The following is a 6,035-nucleotide window of genomic DNA, read 5'->3' as shown; positions in this document are numbered from 1 at the left end:
TACAGTAGAACGCAGGAGAAGAAGGTTCAACACTCTTCAGCAATAAAAAAAAACAATGAAGCACAATTGTTAGTTTATCTAAAGTCATTTTTGCTTATTAGTATGGTTGAACTGGATCATCAAAGGTCAGCAGCAAAGACATTTGTTAATAAAATGGGATTATACATTTGTGTTAGTAATCTGATTATGTAACTCGCGTTACTTGTAATGCGTTACCCCCAACACTGTGCATAGACATATAAAATACCTAGACGCCTCATTGGCCGCTAGTTCAACCATAGACTAAAAGGTTTTTGATGAAAACATTCCAGGATTATTCTCCTTATAGTGGACTTCAACGGTTACCAAACGGTTGAAGGTCAATATTACAGTTTCAGTGCAGCTTCAAAGGGCTCTACACGATACCAGATGAGGAATAAGGGTCTTATCTAGTGAAAAGATCGGTCATTTTCTAAAAAAAATTTAAATGTATATACTTTTTAACCTCAAACACTCATCTTGTGTAGCTAATCCTTTAATCCAGATATTTTAATCAAATCCGCAAATTCGTTTGAAGAACCAAATTAGCCAGAGATCAGTGACTGACAGTGACTTTTTACATGATTCCCAATTAATTATATTCACGATTTCTAGTATTTGTGCAGGCTTTACATTTTTAGTTCAATGTTGTAATTAGCAATTCATGTAATTTTATTTTTGAAGCAGATTTGTTATGTGACAGCATTTATTAAAGTTTCTTAAGGGTCAAGATCAAGTTATCTGCATCTCCTGCGCTCCATCAAGCCACTCCCATAATAGCGATTGGCGGCAAGACAGCATCGTAATGACATCATATCATTAAAAAAGACACCTGACGAAAAAAACTTGACAAATTTCTGGAAACTGCCAAGCGAACAAAACTGCATAAATGTAATAATAGATAAATGAAATGTGCACTGTTTTTATTATTTTTATTTTTTTTACATGATTCCCAATTATTTATATTCACAATTTCTAGTATTTGTACAGGCTTTACATTTTTATTTTAATGTTGTAATTAGCAATTCATTTATTTTATCTCTGAAACATATTTGTTACGTGAGTCCGTGACAGCATTAATTAAAGTTTCTTAGGGGTCAAGATCAAGTTACCTGCATCTCCTGTGCTCAGTCAAGCCACTCCCGTACCACTCAAATTAATGCACGGCGCAGATGAACTGTATAGCATGAGTAAGACTCCAATACAATAATTATTTTATCATAAATAAATATTTCAATGAGTAAAACTAGCTAAGATGCAATCTAAACCTGTTTACATGAAATAAGCCTGCTCCCGAGCAGGTTTAAGCTTACGGGCCTGTTGCTATGACAGCAAGTCCAGGATGAGTTTCGAAGAACCAAATAATCCAAGATCATGCGAAATCGTCAACAATCAAATCCAGCTAACTGAGTTAGCGACCTACCAAGAACGGGCCCCAGGTTAGGTTCACAGAGTAAGTTACCATGGTAACTGATTCTGAATATAAGTTACCTCCCTTTCAGAAACGGGCTTGACCTACTCTGCTTTCTCAGGTTTGACATACCTCCAATTCTGAAACGGAAAACCCAGAGTTTCCCTCATTTCAGGGTTAACATATACAGTAAGAGTTTTCACTTAACCTCCTTTCTGAAACGGGCCCCTGGAGATTTGGTTTGGTCCTCACACTGCACATAGTGTAACCCATTAAATACAACTATAAAAAAATAAGCTAATCATAGTGATAATATTGTTGCACTTTATTTATTTAGTTTTTTTTAATAAAATAATAAACTAATTAATAAAGTGTGATAATACTATTATATTTTAAAATAAAAAGGGAGTATTAAATACAAATACAAATGTTTTATAGTAAACTTAAAAATAAAATGCTAATATAGAAATATTATACAGTATTACAGTTTGTCGATATAAAATGGTAATTGTGCATTAACAGCTGTCAACCATGTCGGTACGCAAATGCGCTGTCATAACTTATTTACACAGCGCAGTTTTTATTTTGGTCGCGCATGTGCTCCTGCGTACCACTTATGTGCACCCCTGGTTATTTCATATTTTCATTCAAACACAAGCAATGAAGACTGATCAAAAATGTGTGACATCTTGATATGTTTTTTTGTTTTTTTTAAATGAGGGAGAGTGTGATAAATAGGTTGCAAATGTAAATTTGATTCTTGATATTTCCCGTGATGGTATATTTCCTGGTATGGGCAGTCGTGGCCTAATGGTCAGAGAGTCGGACTTGTAACCCAAAGTTTGATTGTAGGTTGGGGGGAGTGAATGTACAGCGCTCTCTTCCACCCTCAATACCATGACTGAGGTGAGACCCTTGAGCAAGGCACCCACAACTGCTCCCCGGGCGCAGCAGCAAATAATGGCTGCCCACTGCTCCGGGTGTGTGTGTGTGTTCACTACTCACTGCTGTGTGCACTTGGATGGGATAATGCAGAGCACAAATTCCGAGTATGGGAAGCCATACTTGGCTACCCATCACTGTCTGTTTAGTAGGGCTGGACAATAATTCAGTATCAGTATGTATCGCGATATAATTTTTTTAAGTAACGGTGATATGATTTTTAAACATATTTCTGATATTTCGATATACATTACCAGTGTTTCCCATACGTTGATTTATTTGTGGCGTTTTACTTCGATGAATAAACATGAGCACTGCACGTTTCGAAATCAAAACACGTCGCGGGTGTTTTTTATGAATGTATCTCTGAAGGGAATTGACTGTCTTCAGAAAAGTTTCGATGGCTTTTTCATTTGATCTGATAAAGAAGCGTTCATGAGCGGAGCTGATTTGATTACAGCCATTACTGGAGAAACCGCTAGTTTTATCACTCTCAAAGCACCTCCTGCTGGCAGACAATCAGTTTGCATTTTCAATAAGCCTGTCTCCAACATGTTTTTGTTGTGTTTTTTTTTTGTTTGTTTGTTTGTTTTCTGCAGCAACTCAGAGCACTTTTCATACTCTTTATACTGGCTAAAGCACATTTGTTTTAATCTATAAAAATAATCAGCCTACACAGTCAAAAGTTTTAATTTTTTTTTTTTTTTTTTTTTAAGAATTCTCTTCTGCTCACCAAGCCTGCATTTATTTAAAACTTTGAAATATTTTTTACTATTTAAAATAACTGCTTTCTATTTGTATATATTTTAAAATGTAATTTATTGCTGTGATCATAGCTGAATTTTCAGCATCATTACTCCAGTCTTCAGTGTCACATGATCCTTCAGAAATCATTCTAACATGCCGATTTGCTGATTATCAATATGTAAAACAGTTGAGTAAATTTTTTTTTTCAGGTATGATAAAGAAATGTATAATGTTACAAAAGATTTCTGTTTCAGATACATGCAGTTCTTCTGAACTTTCTATTCATCAAAGAAACCTGAAAAAATTCTACTCAGCTGTTTTCAACAATAATAAATGATTTTTCAGCAGTAAATCAAAATATTAATATGATTTCTGTAGGATCATGTGACTGGAGTAATGATGCTAAAAATATAGCTTTGAAATCACAGGAATAAATTACATTTTAAAATATTTTCATACAGAAAACAGTTATTTTAAATAGTAAAAATATTTCAAAATGTTACTGTTTTTGCTGTATTTTAGATCAAATAAATGCAGGCTTGGTGAGCAGAAGAGAATTCGTTAAAAACATTAAAAATCTTACTGTTCAAAAACTTTTGACTGGTATTGTATGTTAGCCTATAGCAGGGTTCCTCAAAGCTTGCCCTGGAGGGCCAATGCGCTGCAGAGTTTAGCTCCAACCCTGATCAAACTCACCTACCTGTGATTTTCTAATGATCCTGAAGACATTGATTAGCATGCTGCTCAGGTGTGTTTGATTAGGGTTAGAGCTAAAATCTGCAGGAAAGTGGATCTCGTGGGCCAGATTTGAGGATCCCTGGCCTATAGTTTGAAGTTAAAGATATTAATATTAATTAGGTGAGTCTGAGGCAATTATTTGACAGTGATTTCACATTTCTGGTTTGTATGAAGGATTAATACAAATAAAAGGTGAACATAAATTTATTTGTGCTGTTTTTTTTTCTCTAAATTATTATATGGTTTTATATGAGGTGTCATAGACTTGGCAAATGTATGTTAGCCTATAGCAGGGTTCCTCAAAGCTTGCCCTGGAGGGCCAATGCGCTGCAGAGTTTAGCTCCAACCCTGATCAAACTCACCTACCTGTGATTTTCTAATGATCCTGAAGACATTGATTAGCATGCTGCTCAGGTGTGTTTGATTAGGGTTAGAGCTAAAATCTGCAGGAAAGTGGATCTCGTGGGCCAGATTTGAGGATCCCTGGCCTATAGTTTGAAGTTAAAGATATTAATATTAATTAGGTGAGTCTGAGGCAATTATTTGACAGTGATTTCACATTTCTTGTTTGTATGAAGGATTAATACAAATAAAAGGTGAACATTAATTTATTTGTGCTGTTTTTTTTTCTCTAAAATATTATATGGTTTTATATGAGGTGTCATAGACTTGGCAAATTCATTTTTCATAAGTGTGTTATGATGCACAGACATCTGTTGTGGGCATTCTTGGCAGTTTTTACGAGGCTTTTTTTAATAGTGTTCATATCGATATCGGAATTATAGCCTATCGTATAGCCCAAAATTAAGAAATATATCATGCTATAAATTTTGCCCATATCATCCAGCCCTACTGTTTAGTTGAGACTTAGACATCTTTACACCGAGAGAATAGGTTTTACAACCATAGAGCTACATATATAAATGAAGTTTCAGATCCACAAAGCCAGTGGTACATAAAGAACAACAAAACAAGCATAAATCCAGACATGAAGTTGTCTTCGAGATGTTGATAGAGATACTACAGAGAGTATGACGTCAGTTTCGATGTTGTTGTGGGTATCAGTCTGGAAGGGTGTGTCCATTTTACAAACTGCTCAGCTCTGACATGAGCTATGCTTCTCATGAGGTCATAATACCTGTGGGCATGACAAAGATTACATTTTCGACGCAATCCAAAATTCAGCACAAGCTTCCTGAGAAGCTTCAAGTTTTGTTTAAAATCTAAACATCGATAACATATCAAAATATTCTGATTGTGAAATGTTCAGAAAGTATGGCTGGGGGTTGGGCCACTTTTGTCCAAACTTGTTCACCTGGTTTTCGCTGCATTCTTTGAGAAACACATTCAGAGAGAGAGAGAGTGTGTTAATGTCTTGAATGACTTTACCTATAACACTGAATGTCTCATTACTGACCATTAACACTGTATGTGTATTTGTCATATTATCGTGATCGCCATTTTATCCCTTATCTTCTGACAGACAGATATTTTAGCATGACCTGTTTATGTTGCTAATATATTAATAAACATGAATAGGAGAAACCCATTTTCGAGGGGTAACTTTTTTTGCACAATATGTGGCTTAAAATGTCGTATTATATTGCCACATCAACTATAAATGCAAGTGGTTTAGAACACTGCTTATGTAAATTAATGAATGGTGTTTTAGCGGTTGTGTGTGAATTTATTGTGGTAATCAAATGTAAACAATTATTGTCATATGCCATCACCCAAACCCTCATTTCATTATAATCATTTTAATTGAAAATGGTAAGCAGACAGGAACCATTATAATTCAAACAGAAAATAAAATTGGTAACACATATAAACATAAAACATCCTAACAATGATAAAACATAAGTCACTTTCACAAATGTCTATTAATAAACGGTCAAATGTATTAACAATGATCAAATTTAAATGTAATATATAAGGTACATTTAAATTATTTTATTTTCTTAAAATGGTTTGTTGTCTTGTAATTTTTTTTTTTTTTTACAGTCTTACAAGTTCTGTTTATTTTATTAGACTTTTATTATTTTAGAATTCTTTGTTTTTTAATTAGACTCTTATCCTTTTATTGTCTTTTTCTGTCCTTAATATTTTATTCAACATTTTTGTTCTTAAACTATTTTTAAAATTCACTATTACATGTTTTTTCTCTCTCCCCCCCCCC

General features: G+C 34.2%; 1 protein-coding gene and 1 long non-coding RNA gene across 2 annotated transcripts in view; one reads left to right on the top strand and one right to left on the bottom strand.

The window, feature by feature from the left end:
- LOC107707150 (epithelial cell adhesion molecule-like) overlaps positions 1-6,035 on the top strand; it is a 56,404-nt gene that overhangs the window by 47,350 nt on the left and 3,019 nt on the right. The window lies entirely within an intron of this gene.
- LOC107707151 (uncharacterized) overlaps positions 1-6,035 on the bottom strand; it is a 48,345-nt gene that overhangs the window by 40,198 nt on the left and 2,112 nt on the right. The window contains exon 2 of the long non-coding RNA XR_001636226.1: positions 2,753-2,755. This is a non-coding gene — a long non-coding RNA (uncharacterized LOC107707151). The remainder of the gene's footprint in view (positions 1-2,752; positions 2,756-6,035) is intronic.

This window comes from Sinocyclocheilus rhinocerous, unplaced genomic scaffold (genome assembly GCF_001515625.1).
Source record: "Sinocyclocheilus rhinocerous isolate Xijiao unplaced genomic scaffold, SAMN03320098_v1.1 scaffold715, whole genome shotgun sequence".
Taxonomy (NCBI): Eukaryota; Metazoa; Chordata; class Actinopteri; order Cypriniformes; family Cyprinidae; genus Sinocyclocheilus; species Sinocyclocheilus rhinocerous.
This window is presented reverse-complemented; position numbering and strand designations above follow the sequence as displayed.